This window comes from Juglans microcarpa x Juglans regia, chromosome 8S (genome assembly GCF_004785595.1).
Source record: "Juglans microcarpa x Juglans regia isolate MS1-56 chromosome 8S, Jm3101_v1.0, whole genome shotgun sequence".
Taxonomy (NCBI): Eukaryota; Viridiplantae; Streptophyta; class Magnoliopsida; order Fagales; family Juglandaceae; genus Juglans; species Juglans microcarpa x Juglans regia.
This window is the reverse complement of record NC_054609.1, coordinates 18,809,843-18,829,885: the sequence shown is the minus strand read 5'-3', so window position 1 is coordinate 18,829,885 and position 20,043 is coordinate 18,809,843. Positions and strand designations below refer to the sequence as shown.

Genomic DNA, 20,043 nt, shown 5'->3' with positions numbered 1-20,043 from the left:
CTAGCATAAAAGAATTACCTTCATCAATTGAGAACCTCAAAGGACTTAAGGCGTTATGGCTACCTTCATCAATTGGCAACCTTGTTCAGTTGCGAAGTCTACATATTGGAAACGTGGAGGAGGATGGTATCCAATCCACGTCATCTGTTGTGTCTTTAGGCAAAGAATGTGAAATTGCATCAACTACTACTGCAGAATTGACTCCGACAAATTCAAGCATTTTTAATGATGCTGGTTCCTCCTCAAGCGCGATAATTTGGAAATCGCTAGAAGATTTACATCTTCAATTTTGTTGTCTAACAGAATCAAATTTCTTCACGAATGGTAATTACTTTCCCGCTTTGGTTGAGTTAGATCTAAGTGGGAGTGATATTGTTATCTTTCCACTTCAAAGCGTCAGATTTGATAGGTTGAGAGACCTTTGTTTGAACAATTGCAAGAAACTTGAAGAAATTTTACCTCTTCCATGCATTGAGTATATCAAGTGTTGAAGCTCGTGAATGCACGTCATTGGAAAGTTTTGCACTACTATCTGATATACTTATTAAAAACAATGGAACGAATTTTTCTAGGTTCCTAAGACGTATTGACTTGTATGGATGCCATAAACTGCTTGCGGATATGAGGCCGATTCCTTCATGGGAAGAGGTATGTACGTCTCTTTTCCTCTCTTTCTTTGTAACTTGTATTGCTGAAAGTTTTTTTATTTTTTTAATTCGTATAACAGAGAAATTCTAAGGAACAAAATTGGGCAGACCACTTTGAAGATAGAGATATTGACATTATATTTCCAGAAAAGAGGATTCCAAGCTAGTTCAGCTATCGCAAGGAGGCCCTTGATAGTAATCTGTGTGAAATAGATATTAATCCACCGCATCATTGGAATGACAGAGATGAAATTATTTTCTATGTTGTTTTTGGATTTAGAGTTGGGATCATTAACCCAATAACGGAGCAGGCCAATGCAATTATTCTTGTTATGATCCATGATGGATTGGATTGGAAACACTTAAATGCAAAAGCTATCAGATTTTCTTGGACGGACTCAGACCATGTATGGATGTGCAGGATGAGTTACGGTAAACAAGTGGACGTTTCGAGGTTTAGATTTAAATGTGAGAAGTCAGAGCGCGTGGTCTTTAAAAGGGTTGGGATACATTTCCTAAAGAAGCATGAAGAGAACGTAAGAGATGAAGATCATATAAGTGTGCTCTACAAAATTCCTTCAAAAAATTTTGGCTCTGATTTTTTTCATTCCAGTAATTGTTATGAAAAGAGGCATTCCTCAATTTGGGAATTGGACAATGACGACGAGAATTTGGAATTAGAGAATGATGATGATGTTGAGTATATGGAGTCTGGTTCACACCGCTCAAGCGGAGCGTCTAGCTGCTCGAGTGAATACAAGTCAGAGAGTTTCGCTCAAAGATAGCTCGACAGACCGCTCGAGCAAAGGCAAGTCAGAGAGTTTCGCTCGACACTGCTTGATAGACCGCTCGAGCGGAGGGAAGTTAGAGAGCTTCGCTTGAAGAGCTGCTTGACACATGGCTCGAGCGATTGAGGGAAGCAAGTTTGCTCTATGCTGGCTCAACAAGCCGCTTGAGCGAACATCACTAATTCTGTTGAGTTTAGGGTTTCCGCTGCATGATATATATATATATATGTTATGTTTTTTAACTTGTACGGATTAGAGTGAACAGTAGCTGTTCTGTACATTGTATTGTGATTCCTCAAGAAATAAAAATCCTCTACTACTCCCGTGGACGTAGGCAATTTGCTGAATTACGTAAATACTGTGTCGTGTGTGATTGCTTGTTTTTCCTGTGTTTTGAATTTACTTTATTGTCATCGTTTTTCACAACAGATGAGAATCCGAAGAAAAGATTTGGTAAGAGGCATTTTCATGATGAATATGATTGCAACCTCGAATCCAATTGGTACCCTCTACGAAAGAGGCAACATTTCTCAACCATGGGCACCAGAACAACGGAATTAGAGAATGATGATAAGTCGCCAAAGGAAGATTTGGATTTAGAGCTTAAACTTGGGTTGTAATTAAAAGGTGCAATCTTCAATTTTTTTTGTTGTTTGCTGCCTTCTAGAGATACAGAGATGCATGAACTTAAGAAGATGGAATCCGGACTGAACCAAACATATCACTATCCATGCTACCAAACAATTTGTAGATCATGTGAAGCTGTCAAACCGACTCGCATCAAGTGCTGACGTAGAAGGTATCTCTTAATTTACGGGAATTTATTTCTTTTTTGTGCATTGGTTATTTCATTTGCACAATTTTCTCACACTAACCAAACAGACTCATGATTGTTTTTGCACATGAAAATCCGTTTGCCACTCGTTTCAAATTAATGGGTCTGTTTTTGAGATTTGCTCCGTGTTTTGTGATTTTCTCAGTGTTTTTGTGATTTGCACGAATGCGACAAGAAGTGAAAATTTGTAGGTATTTTCTTGATTAGATAAGGGTGGAAGGCTTCAATATCATAATTCATGAGTTATGGTCCGTCTTTTTATTTTTATAATGAGTTGGGGAGACTTCTCCCATTTGGAGAAGAATAATTATATTCATCATTTTCTCTACTACACGCCACATTTAATTCTTTTATTTGTTTTCTTTCTAAATATATGGTGTATTAATGATAAGTAAAAGAATTCATTTAATGTAGCAAGAATATAACAAACAAAAAATTAAAAAAAAAGTGTAATGTGTGGTAAGAAATGATACGGTAGAATGACTCTTTGGAAACCAAGCCTTATGCCCTTTAGTCCATAGGACCTTGACTAGGGTCGGTCTTGGTTAGAGAATAATTTTCTTTTAAAAGTTAGATTCACATACTTTAGTACTTTACCATCCATTCCAAATTGTCACACCTGCATTTTCTTTCGAAATGCTTCATGTACACTCAAGTAATTAATATTTAAAAAGTACTCATGAATCTCTAAGCTCCAGAAATAGTCTGGTTTCTTTTAATTTAAGTTTTACTATTTTAGGATAAAGCCCATCGATGATCACAACACAGGAATAACTAATACTAATTCTGTCATATATATATTCGAAGTTTTTTTTTTCTTTCATCATGTTTACGAGGTAGATTGATTTTTATGTTAATGGGATACAGGGAGACAGCTTTAACATTGTTGTCTAGCTGAGCACTGATAGGAAACAATGAATTGAAATTCACTTAGTGTTAAAGCCTTGTTCTATTATGCTAAACTCTTGTTTGGGTTCAATCAGTGCATCAGTTTTTCAAGTGTTGAAGATGCTTCAGTTTCCCTTCTCTACTAGTTGAAGCTTGAAAGCTCCCTCCATTAATCATGACTCCCAATACTCAATGGAAGATGCTGAAAGCTATAACTTGAAAAATGGTAAGATTCATTTCGAAATAGCATATATTTTCTTGTGGTTTTTTTACTATTTATATTTTTAAAATAGTATCTTTTCTTCATGTAGAGACAACTTTGAATAATAATGTTTTGAATAGGGATGGTTGAAGAATACAAGGTATTCTAAACAACTTTCTCAAATTTTTATATAAAATAAAATAAATATTTTTTAAATTTTAAAATAAAAATAATATCATAATTCCTGGGTTAGGGTTGGTCTTGGTTAGAGAATGATCTGTTTTTAAAAGTTAGATTCACGTACTTCACCATCCATTCCAAATCGTCACACCTGCATTTTGAAAGAAAATGCTTCATGTACACTTATAGTAATATTTTAACAGTACTCATGAATTTCTATACTCCAGAAATATCATATATAGAAAATGTTTTCTTCTGTTTCTAATGATTCTGGTGCACCCATCTTATTCAATTCATAAATATGTAATTTAACAATAACTATATATTTGAAATTTATTACTTTTTCTTGGTCCCAAGAGATGTTAACATATTGTCGAGTATTTATAAGCTTTAAATAATACTACCAAAAAGAGAAAAAAAAATAGTCTCTGGTTTCTTTTAATTTAAGTTTTTCTAATTTTGTATGAAGCCCATCGATGATCACAACACAGGAATAACCTAATTATGTCATGCTAGCAGTTTTTTTTTTTTTTTTTCTTTCAGCATGTTTATGAGGCAGATTGATTTTTATGCTGATGAGATATAGGGAGACAGCTTTAATTTTTGTTGTCTACTGTGCACTGATAGAAAACAATGAATTGAACTTTACTTACTGTTATAACCTTGTTCTATTCTGCTAAACCCTTGTTTGGGATCAACCAGTGCATCAGTTTCAATTGTTGAAGTTGCAACAATTTCCCCTCTCTACTGTTCCTTCTGAGTTGGCATTCAACATTAAGGGTCGTGTGTTAGTGTTAGATTCATTTTGAAGCTCTTATTTGCACACAAAATTGGTTGAAGCTCTTATTTGCACACAAAATTGGTTGAAAACTCCCTCCATTAATCATGACTCCCAAGACTATGGAAGATACCAAAAGCTATAAGCTGGAAAATGGTAAGATTCATTTTCAAATATCATATATTTTCCTGTGGTTTTTAATAATTATATTTTTAAAATAGTTTTTTTTTCTTCATGTAGGGATAACTTTGAATAATGTTTTGAATATGGACGGTTGAAGAATACGAGGTATTGTAAATTCTTGATCAATTGCGGTTTGTATTCATGATGTATATTGAAATTCTGGCAGTTTTCATTTTATGTGTTGAAAATATGTTTAACTTGGTTGTTGCAGGGATATGATTCAATTCCAGCAGAGGTTCCTGACCCAAAAGCCAAAAGGGTTAGTTTAGCTTAAGAAGCCATAGCATAAGCAAGGCCATGTGTATGAATTGCTGCTTGGCTTTAATAATGTTGACAAAACTGGGCACCTTTTGGATCTTAGATTGCAATCCAAAAGGTTGCTTTATTTTAATTTATTCTCCTTGTTTCCATTTCTTTTTCTTTTTTATGTTGACTGCTGCTATTTTGTGACATGATACCTTTGAAAAGCATTAAAACTAATATTAAAGAAGATGAAAACATCTCACAATTCTTTTCCATTATAAGCCTGGTCGTTGGGATGAAGAAGAGGATGGAATATGGAAACCCTCCCAGGTTCCTAATCCACATATAAAGGACCATGGAAGCACAAGGTATGACAATTAAGCTTAATTGCTCCATAAAAAGCTTGAAACTTTATTCTTCTTTGCAGTTTATGATGAAATTGCTCTTTTTGACTTGACAGAAAATTAAGAACCCCTATTATACAGGGAAATGGAAGACTCCTTGGATTGATAATGCAGGTATTTTGAAGCATACATAGTTTCCTTTTATCACATCCATATTATGTATTTAATTAATGTTTTACTCTTTTCAACATATATTCTTGACGGTATCATTCTTGGAGCAGATACAAGAACCATTGAAGGACCCATAATAATTGATAAGAACTGTGAAAATATTCAATATATGGCACCAAACATATATTGTTGTGGAGCAGGAACTGCTGCCGATACAGGGACTGTAATACGTATTTGTTAGGTCTGAATTTAATGTGATGATGTTGCACTCTTTATCATCTTTTTTAAAGAATATTGGATAATATCTTAGTGTTTGCTTTCTTTCAACAAGGTCAGCTTGCAGCTGCAATGACATCACTACCATACTGGTCAAGAATCAAGGTTGTCACAGCACTGAACCTCATCTCATCTACCATACCAAATTGTAAAATAAGTGTTTTTTTTTTTTTGGTTTGCATTTTTGGTGGTGTGTCACTGCCTCTTGCAGAAACTATAATTGTTTTCGTAATTTTATTAATGGTCTAAATGAGCTTGTTTATCATGTTTTGCAGGAGGAAGAATAACCAGATGTATCAAAGTCATGTCAGAAGTTTTGTAGAAACAACATTGTGGTTGTTTTCCTTTCGTGTATATATTACAAATTTGTCGGGTTCGGTTTATTAAGGATCTTTTCTTATTTGTTTTTGGATTTTCGTAAATTTCTTTAGTGTGTTTTAACTAAAATAGCATTTTAGTGGAATCATTTATTTTTAGCATTTACATGAGTTCAGCTACGGTATGAAAATATTAGGTTTGCAACGAAAGTTCTTCCCATAAGAAAAATTCTTCTTAAAAGCATAGCCGCTTGAAGATATGTTTGGAATTGCAACATGACAAGTCATGCAAAAAATAATTTGATAAAATCTTCTTCAATGTTTTTTCTTCCATGGTTCTGATATTAATATTATTTAATACAGTGATGCATTTCCATGATCAAAACGTTCAGTGGACTAAAAGATACGAAGAAGTTGCAACTTTTTATTTTTATTTATATTTATATTTTTTGAAAGTAAATTCTTTTCTTTATTAATATGCAAACACGACCTCATTCCTACCAACAGGAAAAGGATAATGTTTGATAGACTCAAATTCAATGTCTTCTGGTCCACGCTAACGACAAATTTACACCTGTTTTTTCTTAAGACTAGTGGATGTCTTTTTTCTTTATCAGATCAATTGCGTACACTTCTTCAATGGCATTCAGTGTACCATCTTCCTCGTCCGCCTCTTCTTCTTCCACTCTTGAACGGTCATACGATGTATTTTTGAGTTTTAGAGGAACAGATACTCTTGCAATACTTTTACTGCCTTTCTATATCATGCTATACGAGATAGGGGAATCAAAACTTACATTGATGACAAAGATTTTGAAAGAGGAGAGAGAATTTCACCTACACTTCTCAAAACTATTGAAGAGTCAATGATTTCTATCATTTTATTATTTCCAAACTATGCATTATCTACATGGTGCTTCGATGAGCTAACGAAGATCCTTGAGTGTAAGAAAATAAAACAACAAATTGTTTTATCAGTATTTTACCATGTAGATTCATTTGAAGTACGAAATTTGAAAGGAAGTTTTGGAGAAGTGTTGGCTAAACATCAGGAGAAATTCAAGGAGGACCCGAAGGTACAGAGGTGGAAGGAAAGCCTACAAATGATTGCCGGTTTGGCTGGAGAACATTTGGAGGACGGGTACTTCTTTAACTATTATATTAATTCATAATAGAATTTTTCTTCAAGCGAAATTGTTTATTTAAAAAATTATCATGTGTTCTTTGAGCATGTGAGAAACGTATAGTGTGCTGTCACATGCTCACTATAACGCTTTTCAGTTTTATAGATCTACCGGAGGAATTTGATCCAATTTGAAGAAGACCTCGATAAAAGTCCATTGAATGCATACATCTATTCCTATTTTCGTTATTGTCTCTCGTTTAATATTAATGGGACATGGGCCTTATAACCACAGTGGACTTTACTGGTTCATGCACACCTTAGACCAATATATTTGGGCTAGCAATCAATTCCCCGCATCAAACATTAAAGTTAGACTTGAATGAAAATATAAAAAATATTGAAGGCTGTTAGTGTGCGGTCTAGTTTTGATCATTAGGCATGTATACTAGTATAAATTTTACATTTTAATTTTTTTTATATTTTTTAAACATCTTTAAATATTTTTAAAAGATAAAAAAATGCACTAATACACTAAAATTCACTTCCTTAACCATTAAAAAAAAATTGAAAAGCAAATTAAAACCATGAGTGGTCAAAATTAGGAGAGCAAACTCATATTATACTATCATTTTTCCAAAATCATTATATAAATTTATGTGAGACATCAACTTTTAAATTTTTTTTATTATAAAATAAATTTAATTTTCAATTCAATACGCATGATTTTATAAACTTCATTTATATAAAGCCATGTTTGGCAATCAAAACCGTCCCTAAATTCAAAGATAATATTTACGTTAAAAATTGTTTGGTTTCCAAACATATAACATGATCTATAGTCGTAAAACTCCTCAATATTTTCTAAAGCATTAAAAACTCAAGAAACCATTTTCACATATTCAGAAGAAAACCATTCCATAGGGTGGCTAGACACCATGTCAAACCGAGTTTTTTGGCCGCCAGTGGTGCAGCCACCTTTCGGCCGGAGGCTATACAACAGTACAAGTATGGTTCTCTCCTTAGAACAAGTATTTAACTAATAAAAAGTTTATTTATTATATATATATATATATATCATATCTCAAGTCTTCTTTATTATATTTTTCATATCTAAATATGCTTTTATGATAGGTCTGGCCACTTTTTAAAACTATATCAAACTATATATTGTCTTAAAAGGTTTTTACGTTTTACAACTATTTCTCAAACACCTACACTCTACACAAACTATTGTCTTAAAAATTTTGGATCAATCTCGCTTGCGTATTATTGCAGCTCGTGGATGTACGTCATTGGAAAGTTTTGCACTACTATCTGAAATACTTATTAAAAACAATGGAACGAGTTTTTCTAACTTCCTATGTATTGGCTTGTACGGATTCCATAAACTACTTGCGGATATGAGGCCGATTCCTTCATGGGAAGATCAGGTATGTACGTCTCTTTTCCTCTCTTTCTTTATAACTTGTATTGCAGATTTTTTTTTTCTTTATTCGTATAACAGAGAAATTCTGAGGATCAAAATTGGGCAGACCACTTTGAAGATAGAGATATTGAGGTTATATTTCCAGGAAAGAGGATTCCAAGCTGGTTCAGCTATCGTAAGGAGGCCCATGATAGTAATATGTGTGAAATAGATATTAATCCACCGCATCATTGGAATGACATAGATGAAATTGTTTTCTATGTTGTTTTTGGATTTAGAGTTGGGATCACTAACCCAGAAACGGAGGAGGCTCTTCATATATATGTTAGAACCCATGATAGATTGGATTGGAAAAACTTATGCAGTAATCGACGTATCACATTTTCTTGGACGGACTTAGACCATGTATGGATGCACTGGATGAGTTACGGTGAACAAGTGGACGTTTCAAGGTTTAGATTTGAATGTGAGTCAAAGCTCGTGGTCTTTAGAAGGGTTGGGATCCATTTCCTAAAGAAGCATGAAGAGAACGTAAGAGATGAAGTAGGTGTGCTCTACAAAATTCCTTTAAAATATTTTGGTTCCGAATTTTTTTATTCCAGTAGTGATGTAGAAAGTGACAGTTGGCTAGATTTAACGTATGAAAAGAGGCATTCCTCAATTTCGGAATTAGAGAATGACGATGAGAATCCAAAGAAAGATTTGGAATTAAAGAATGGTGATGAGAATTTGAAGGAAAGATTTGGTAAGAGGCGTCGTGATGAATATGATTGCAACATGGAATTCAACTGGTACCCTCAACAAAAGAGGTAGCATTCCACAACCATGGGCATCAGAATATCGGAATTGGAGAATGATAATGAGTATCCAATGGAAGATATGGATTTAAAGCTTAAACTTGGATTGTAATTAAAAGGTGCAATCTTCAATTTTATTTGCTGTTTGCTGCCTTCTTGAGCTAGGGAGATGCATGAACATGAGAAGATGGAATCCGGACTGAACCAAACATATCACTATCCATGCTTCCAAGCAATTGTTCATGTGGAATTTTATAGCTTTAAGTGTGTACAAAGAATCTATAGATCATGTGAAGCTGTCACAACGACTCGCTTCAAATGCAGACGTAGACGGTATCTATTTACGGTAATTTATTTCTTTTTGTGCATTCTTTATTTCATCTGGAACAATTTTCTCACTCCAACCAAACAGACCCACGACTTTTTTTGCACATAAAATTCCGTGTGCCAATCTTTTCAAATTAATGGGTCTGTTTTTAGGATTTGCTCTGTGTTTTGTGATTTTCTCAGTGTTTTTCTAATTTGCACCAATGCGACAGGCTAGGAAGGGAAAATTTGTAGGTATTTTCTTGATGAGATAAGGGTCGAAGACGTAAATATCATAATTCATGAGTTATGCCCTTTAGTTCATAGGACCTTGATGAGGGACGTCGGTCTTGTTTAGAGAATAATTTGCTTTTAAAAGTTAGATTGACAAACTTTACCATCCATTCCAAATCGTCACACCTACACTCAAGTAATATTTAATAATTACATTTTTAAAATAGTATTTTTTTCTTCATGTAGAGACAACTTTGAATAATAATGTTTTGAATATTCAAATTCTAGCAATTTTCATTTTATGTGTTGAAAATATGTTTAACTTGGTTGTTGCAGAGATATGATTCTATTCCAGCAGAGGTTCTTGACCCAAAAGCCAAAAGGGTTAGTTTAGCTTAAGAAGCCATAGCATAAGCAAGGCCATGTGTATGAATTGCTGCTTGGCTTTAATAATGTTGAAAAAACTGGGCATCTTTTGGATCTTAGTTTGCAATCCAAAAGATTGCTTTATTTTAATCTATTCTCCTTGTTTCCATTTCTTTTTCTTTTTTTATGTTGACTGCTGCTATTTTGTGACATGATACATTTGAAAAGCATTAAAACTAATATTAAAGAAGATGAAAACATCTCACAATTCTTTTCCATTATAAGCCTGATCATTGGGATGAAGAAGAGGATAGAATATGGAAACCCTCCAAGGTACCTAATCCACATATAAAGGACCATGGAAGCGCAAGGTATGACAATTAAGCTTAATTGCTACATAAAAAGCTTGAAGCTTTATTCTTCTTTGCAGTTTATGATAAAATTGCTCTTTTTGACTTGACAGAAAAAGGAAGACTCCATGGATTGATAATCCAGGTATATTTGTTCAAAGCTTGTAAACAGAATGCCGTAAACAAAAGTAACACAAAAGAATTACGTGATTCGATCCTAGGATCTACGTCCATAGCAGGAACTATCTAGAGATTTTATTGATGATCAATAACCATAGCTTTTGAGAATACAAGATCACACACACTCAGCCTCTCTTTTAGAAAGTTATTAAAAAACTCTCTGTCAATCTCTCTGTTCTCTCCTGTGAATTTCAGAAAAATGTATATCTTTTCCCTTTACCACCAACTAATATTTATATACATATGTGTAGCAGCATATCAGAACAGAAAATGCCCCTCTCGATAAATCTGGTATACCTGTCATCCTGATATTCGCTGCAAGGTCATTTTCTAATTTTACAGGTGTCTTCTTTTAAATGGTTGACACCACTTCATAACATATTTGATTAGTGTTTTACTCGTTTTCAACATATATTCAGGATGATATCATTCTTGGAGCAGATACAAGAACCATTGAAGGACCCATAATCACTGAAAAGAACTGTGAAAAGATTCATTATATGGCACCAAACATATATTGTTGTGGAGCAGGAACTGCTGTCGATGCAAAGGCAATAACATGTATTTGTTAGGTCTGAATTTAAGGTGATGATGTTGCACTCTTTATCATCTTCTTTTAAGAATGGCTAATGCACTGTCTTGGTGTTTGCTTTCTTTTAACAAGGTCAGTTCACAACCAACTGAATTGACACTACCATACTGGTCAAGAGTCAAGGTTGTCACAGCACTCACCCTCATGAAGAATTACCTTTTCAAGTGAAGTTTCATTTGTTGCAAACCAAGAAACGAAAGTTGCATTTGAATTGATGTTACTGGACGTCATCTGCATACTGTGAGTCTATTTTCAAGAATTAAATTGGAAAATATCATGTGGTTTTTTTGGCTTACATATTTGGTGGTGTGTCACTGCCTCTTGTAGAAACTATAATTGTTTTTGTAATTTTTCGGGTTTGCTTATTTATTTTTGGATTGGGGTAAGTTTCTTTCAGGAGTTGTGGATATTTTTTGGATATATTGAATACATTATGATTGTTCATAATGCGTTTTAACTAAAATGACATTTTAGTAGGACATTTATTTTTACCATTTGCACAGAAATGATATGACCAAGACATGAATGGTGTCCAAAATATTGGATTTGCAACAAAAGTTCTTGGAGTTGGAATTGTTTAAAGTGTACCTACGCGAAGATATGCTTGGAATTGCAACACAACTCATGCAAAAAAAAAAAATTGATAAAATAGTGATCAATCTTCTTCAATGTTTATACCTCTTCTGACAACCCTTTTCGTGGAGTCCATGGAGAGGCACGAGTTGCTGAGCTCATTGACACATCTGAGGGTTGGTGGAAACAAGACATGCTGCAATGCATCTTTAACAATGATGGCCTGACGCATATATTGCAGGTACCTGTGAATCCTAATGGGAGTTTTGATCAGTTAGTATGGCGTGGTACTTCAAATGGACAGTTTACAGTCAAGAGTGCATACTATTTAAATATGCAACTTCAGATGAGCAGCAAAGGTGAATCCTGAAGAAATTATGAATGGCAACATATATGGAAGAAAATCTGGCACTTGCCTGTATCCCCTAAAGTGAGAGTTGTTATGTGGCGTGCATGTATGGATGTTCTCCCTACAAAATTAAATCTATGCAAAAGAAGGATGGTTGCTGACTCTTCATGTCCAATTTGTTTGCAAGAAGAGGAAACTCCTAGTCATGTTATCTGATCTTGCTCTGCAGCACAAGATGTTAGGTTTCTTGGGGAGAAGATGTTACAAAAGGCCTCTATTACAACTACAGCTTTTGATGTTATTTTTTCCCAGTTGATGGATCGGTTATCTCTACAGGATTTGGTTCGGTTCTCTTATTTGGCTAGATTCATATGGCTTAGAAGAAATGCCTTGATCTATGAAGGCTCATTTCAACATCCTGTTACTCTATACAAGAATGCTCTCAATGCATGTAGTGAGTATGAAGCTGCCATGGAGACTCTTAAGGAAACCATTTGTGAACACTCAATCTACCATTCCTCTTTGGGAAGCCCCTCTGGAGTATTGGGTTAAGGTTAACTGGGATGTGGCAGTTAGATCTGATGACAACAGGATTGGTATTGGTGTTGTTGTAAGAGACAGCACTGGATCTGTTCTAGCCTCTATAATGAAACCCCTTATTTTCTGTGTGGAGCCATCAATAGCTGAAGCTCGAGGTCTTTTAGAAGCAACTCATTGCTGCAAGGATCTTGGTCTGCAACAGGTTATTTTTTAAGGAGATTCAGCTAGAGTTGTTAATGCTATTTCATAAAGGGACTCATCTGCAGCAAATTTCTGTTGTTTCACAAATGAAATCAAGTTGTTTTTTTCTGTTTTTGAGTGGAAGATTAGACATGTTAAACGTGAAGCTAATGGGGTAGCACATATTCTAGCTAAAGAGGTTGTTTCTCTTGAAACAGAACTAATAGATATTGTTTCTACCCCAATTGTATTTCTGCTCATGTGTTGGTTGAAAGCCAGACTCCCTTCAAGCTAATAAATTTCTTTTTTCTTCTTTGGATAGAGCTTGATAAATACAAAATTTTCTTTCCGTATATTCTTAACAAAAATTCCTGATTTCAATAGAGATTGGAAAAGATGTTAGACAATAATGCACCGCATCTGTTGTGTCTACAAGCGAATAACATCAAGTCCAGGGTTGACTCCAACAAACTCGAGCATTTTTAACAATTGTTGTTCCTCAATCGGGTATCTGCGAGCACAATTAGTTTTAAGTCTTCGATTGATCTGTACCCTATCAGAATCAGATATGATCTTCACAATAGATAATTACTTTTCTAGTTTGGAGAAGTTAGATCTAAGTGGGAGTGATGTTGTTAGCCTTCCTCCAAACATCAAAAGATTTGCTGGGTTGCGGCATCTTTGTTTGAATAATTGCAAGCACCTTGAAGAAATTCTGCATCTTCCATTGAGTATAGGAGAGGTAGAAGCTCGTGGATGCATGTCATTGGAAAGTTTCTCCGGACAATTTTTTGAAAACTATGTAAGGGATTTAAGTGATCAGCAAATAGGGATTGACTTGTCCGGATGCCGTAAGGCATAAGCTACTTGTGAATATAGGGAATCCTTCATGGGATGAGGTATATCTCTTTATCTTTCTTTCTTTTATACGTGTTTCTATGTGACCTTGGTTTATAGCTTGCATTGCTGAAAACTTTTCATATACGTATGACAGGGACGGAGATTCTAAGAGAGCATTGGCATTATATTTCCGGGAAAGGGATTCCAATCTGGTTCAGCCATTGCAAGGAGGCTAATGACAGTAACTCGTGGGAAATAGATATTATGGGTCCCTGTATTTGAATGGCATAGAAGAAATTATTTTCTGTGTTGTTATTGGATCTAGAGTTGTGATCAACCCAGAAATGGAGGAGATTGAAATTTGTATTAAAATCAAGGATAGATCACGGGGTCTCTTCTGGCTCCAGCATTTAAGATTTCATGATTTGGTAAAGAAGTATGAAGAAAATGCAAAAGATCATACACGAGCACCCGAAACTCAGCTTGCAAAGTTGACATCTTTGTTTGTATATTTCAACAAATCGTTGTTATTTAAGTGGAGCTTTTTTCCTTGTTGGCTGTTGGTTTTAGGGTCAGCATATATATATGAATCTATAATCCTTGGAGTCTTGTCTCAAAGTTTCTCACAGTTTTTTGGGTAAGCATGTTTTCAAGACATTTGACGTTGTTGCTTAATTTTGATGTAAGATTTCAATTTGTGTTAGCTCTAGTCATGCTTGTGGTGGTGCAGGAGTGATCAAAACGGAATTAATCTAAACCTACATAGATGACAAAGGCCTTTTTATTTTCTTTGAAGTGGATTGTAAGAGAGCGGTATCATAACCCTTTTTATATACATGCTTCTGTTAGACTTTCTATAGTTTAGTATCAGGGGATGTTTGGAAGTAGTTTTCATCTCATCCCATCCATCTCAGTTCATTTCATTCCATCTCATTTTCTTTTCAAACACAAACACTTTCAAACTAATCATTATAACTTTTTCAACTTAATCATTACAACTTTCTCTAACTTTCAAACTTTCATACAATTCAACTTTTTTGAATCTTAAAACAAAAATTATATTAAAAAATTATAGTATAACAATATTTTATCATTATAATATTTTGCAAGACCTACTTATCTTTCTAATGAATTTAGAGTGCCTGATTGGCCTCAATCTCCTTCATCATTTTTGCTATCTAATTTTTATGAAAATAAGCTCACTATATTAAGAATGCCTGATAGCCTCATCAAGGAGTTAGGCAGCCTAAATCCAAAGGTACCGTTATTATTTTCAATATTTCTTTCTTTAAAACTATGAAACAGAACTTGATTCAAGCTAATTGATTTCTTTTATTTAATTTGGACAGAACTTGACAAATATGTATTTATCTCGTTGTAAATTCTTAACAAAAATTCTTGATCTTTCAAGTGGTCCAAATTTAGAGACTTTGGATCTCAAAAACTGCGAGAATTTAGTTGAGGTTCATCATTCTGTTGAATTCCTTGACAAGCTTGTGGTCTTTTTAGTTAGTGGATTCTGCAAGCTTAGAATTTTTCCGAAAAGATTCAAGTTGAGATCTCTAGTTGGGTTAGTCTTTATGGTTGTTGGAGTCTGCAGGACTTCCCAGAGATTTAGTGTGAAATAGTATTTTTATGTCATTTAGATCTTCATGGAACCAGCATAAAAGAGCTACTACATTCATCAATTGAGAACCTTACTAAACTCAAAACCCTTTATGTAAACAACTCTAATATCCAAGATCTATCTACATCAACTCTGATATAAAAGAGGTACCTTCATCAATTGGTAACCTTGCTCGGCTTCAATATTTATCTGCAAGTGGCTGCAAAAACCTTGTGCATCTCCCATCTAGCATTATTCAGTTGCGAAGTCTATGTTCTTTCCATTTCACCTGTTGTTTCACAACCAATAAATAGTGTAAATGTGGAGGAGGATGGTACACAATCCACGCCATCTGTTGTGCATACAGGCAAATATGAAATTACATCGAGTACGTGCAGAGTTGACTTGGAGAAATTCAGGCATTTTTAAGTGATGGTTCCTCCTCAAGGGCGAATTGGTAATTTTCAATGAAATTACCAAGGTGACAACCTTTATTTGAACAATTACCAAGGTCGGCAAGAATTGAGAATTCATTTGAAATGGTAATATATTTTAGCCCTTGGGTTCAATCATTGTCGGAAATTTGTAGTTGAAATTGAGAGTTGATATCAACACAACACAACTCATCACATCTAATTATTACAATTTTTTTAAATTTACATACAAAATATAACAAACAATTCAACTTTTTTCAAATCTTAAAATATTAATAATATTATAAAATAATATTTTATTCAACTTTTAACTGTCAATTTCATTGCAATTAATTTCATCTCCGTTAACTATTGAAACCTCACCTTTATCTTCCTTAATTGCATGCAGGCATTGTAAAGAGAAATGCTGATGCTTCTATCTCTTATACTACTTTTACGATCCGTAAGTATTTTATCGACAAATTACGGCCATCTTACATATATAGGCATTTACGGCATTAAAGAAGCTTGAAAATTTGTTCACTTATTTTCTTTTTTAGAAAGAAAGGTTAATTTGGTTTCAGGTTGACCTATATAGTCAAATATTTATGACTTGACACGACATGAACACGACTCAAAAACATGATTTTCCACTCCTAATTACAGCCCCACAATGTCTTTGGACTTGATTGGATTCGGCTGGGCTATCTGACTTACTTTCTAGTGACTCCTCGTAGATGGTGAAACCTGTTTTTTATCTAGTGGCCCGATGGTGTCTTTTTGTTTTCATTTTTGTTGTTTTCATACAAATTTAATTGGTATTAAGGAAAACTGAAAAGAAAATCTTGTAACTAGACCATATGGCAAATGGAAGATCTTTTACATCACCTAGTATAAAAATGTGTATATATATATATATATATATATATTAGTGTAGTAACTTTTTTCATGATTATTTGTTAGTAGAGAAATTCAATATCTTCTAATGTGAAATATGTGACTCGTTAATTGTTCTTTTTCATTGTATTCGCAGGAATGAATTTGAATTTATCTATAAAATCATTCAATGGATGGATTAAAAAATAGTTAGATATACATTATACCTAAATATTAATGTTGAGTTTCCAATTGGATTAGAGTCTCGTGTAAAAGACTTGAATGCTCTTTTAGAAATTGGAAGGAATGAGACTACTCTCATGATAGGGATCTATGGAATTGGTAGAATTGGTAAAACAACTATTACCAAAGCAGTATATAACTCCATTGCACATTAATTTGAAGCTAGATGTTTTTTGGCAAATGTTAGAGAAATTTCAAGTCGAGAGGATGGCATGGTCAAACTACAAGAGAGACATCTTGATGAGCTCTTAGGAAACTCTAGAAGTTTTAATGTTGGTAGTGCTCGAGGTATTAATGTTATAAAGTGTCGGCTTTGCTCTAAAATGTTACTTCTAATTCTTGATGATGTGAATGAGTTGCTCTAATTAAAAGAGTTAGTTGGAGATCATAATTGGTTTGGTTCAGAGTAGTTGGTATTACATCGTTGTCCTGGAAATAAAGAAGAGAGTGAAACTTCATAGCAACTTTCAGCTAGATTCGTGGAAATCTCATCCCACTATTGCTTTGATTACGAAAACGCCCTTCTGTTTTAAATTATATTAATATTGCCGGTACAGTTTAGATTGTGATATGAGATGAGACATAAATAAAATATTATTATATTATTATTTTTTAATATTATTATTATTTTAAAATTTAAAAAAATTAAACTATAATTTTAAAAAATTAAATTGTTTATTATATTTTATATAAAAATTTTAAAAAAATTAAATATATTTATAACTATGAATTATATAACCGTCGTATAATCATTTTAAAAAAAGTAAATAAAATATAAGATTCATATAAAAAAATTAATTTTTTAATAATAAACCTTAATTTTTTTCAAAATAATTACGCAGCGTTTACACACTTCACAATTATACGTAGAATTATTCTTTAAAAAAATTATAATAATATGATAAGATAAGATGAGATGAATTCATAAACTCATGTGTAAAAATGAGTTTAGTTGTATTGATGTGAAAAATTAAATTTATATTACAATAAAGATAACTTTAAAATTTGATATCTCACATAAATTTATATAATTATTTTTATATTTTTCTTTTAAGTCGGTGCCCTCATCTTTGACGTGGGAGGAATTGATTGCTATATTAAGGTTGCGCGCGTTTAGGTATTGAGAATACAAAATAAGAAATATTGCGACCGAAGACCTACGAGGTGATTTTAGATATTTTGAGAATAATAATGAGAAATAATAATAAATTATTTAATAGTAGTAAAACGTAATAATAAATAAATAAATAAATAATAAAAATTAAATAAATAATAATAATAAAATATTCTCAAAATACTTTATTATCCAAATTAGTGCCTAAATAATTGATACAAGGTGGGCACAGCCCAGTAAAGTCACCGTGGTTATATTTAATTTAGCTGTTTGTATATTTAATTTTTTTTATTATTTTTTACTCAATTATTAAGAAAATAATTTTTAGTATATTGATGTATTTTTTTATTTTTTAAAAATATTTAAATATATTAAAAAAATATGAAAAGAAAAATAAGAAAAAAATAAAAATATAAAATATGTCTATCAGTCAAAGTAAGTGAGTTAAGCGTTACTCTTTTGGATAGTAAAACGATTATTTTGGATGATTTGTAAATAATAATAATAATAATAAAAATAATAAAATAGTAAATAATAATCAATAATTAATAATAAAATTAATCAAAAATAAATTATTTTTACTGTGTGAGATTTTTTTTTTTACTGCTTAAGTTAGAGAGTAATGAGATAGTTTGAAAACTTATATTTACTTGAAAGCAGTTTCAACAGATTTACACCTGTTTTTTCTTTATTGGTTGTTCTGTATTAATATTAATTTATTTAATTCACGAGAGACGCGGTTTTGGAATTAAGCGTTCGGTGGCCTGAGATTTCCACGAATCCAACTGCAACTTTTCAATAAGTTTGAACAGAGACGTACAATGCCTTATGGTCCACGCTAACGATAAATGCCACCCAAAGCTCCATAAATAACTTCTCCGATTGGACTATATGCAAAACATTTGTCCGGGTCTAATTGTTTGATTTTGGTAGTGTTTGGATTGTGGGATGAAATAATATAATTTTAGATAAAAATTAAAAATTGAATAAAATATTATTAAAATATTTTTTTAATATTATTATTGTTTTTAAAATTCAAAATAGTTAAATTATTGATTGTATTTTATGTAGAAATTTATAAAAATTATAATGATAATATGAGATGAAAATTGATTGTGATTGTGAAAAATGAATAGTGTAGGATATGATTTCAAATTGAATGATAATTTGAAGATTTTTTTGTTCTTTCTCTCATGTCTAAGGAGTAGGGTTAGACAATAGCTAGGCAGCCTTCTTTTTAGGTTAATTTCGATCACTTAATTACAAACTCAATATAAAGATATAATTTTGTTGATCAGGTAGTATTAAGCTCCTATTTAAATAGAGATGATTTTAGATAAAAGTTAAAATTTAAATAAAATATTATTTTTTAATATTATTATTATTTTAAAATTAAAAAAAAAAATTCAACTTTTTACTAACGGGCTAAATGAAATTATTACATTTATCCCCGATCCCTTCAGCTTAATTTTGATCTTTTGGCAATCATTGCTTTAATATATATAGTTGGCTCTAAAGGCTGAACACTCTCTCCCCCGTGGCCCGTGGGTTTCCGAGTCCTTATTTTTTTTTCGTCATATTTTCTTATGATGATGCAAAGCTGCATCTGCTTCTGTATTCATGTAGTGTGGACGTCTACCTTTCGAGAAGCGAAGAAAATTGAACTGAGATTTCCACGAATCCAACCCAAAGTTGCCAAGAAGTTGCTGTTCTTTTCTTTATTAATACACTGATTCATTTATTTACTTTTTTTTTTTAAAAAAAAGGTAAGGAAACATCATGTTTCTAATTATATTTTATTTAACTTTTAATTTTTATCTTTTATTTAAAATCATCTCATCTTATCTCAATATCTAAATTTTACCTAATAGTCACTTTTTTAATTAATAAATAAAAAAAATTAAATATATGAATAATCAAAATGAAGGAATAAAATGAGAATATATATGAATATTATTCTTATACAAATATGTGAATTAACACAAGTAGTGGGACTTTGATATAAATATTATTAATAAAAAAAAAAGTGGGGCTTTGATATTAATATTTCAATGGTTCAATGGTTCTGATATTAATACTA

The 20,043-nt window shown here is 32.5% G+C and overlaps 1 protein-coding gene across 1 annotated transcript in view; it reads left to right on the top strand.

Moving 5' to 3' along the window:
• The window catches only part of LOC121244099 (disease resistance protein RUN1-like), a 209,133-nt gene that overhangs the window by 96,252 nt on the left and 92,838 nt on the right, over positions 1–20,043 (top strand). The window lies entirely within an intron of this gene.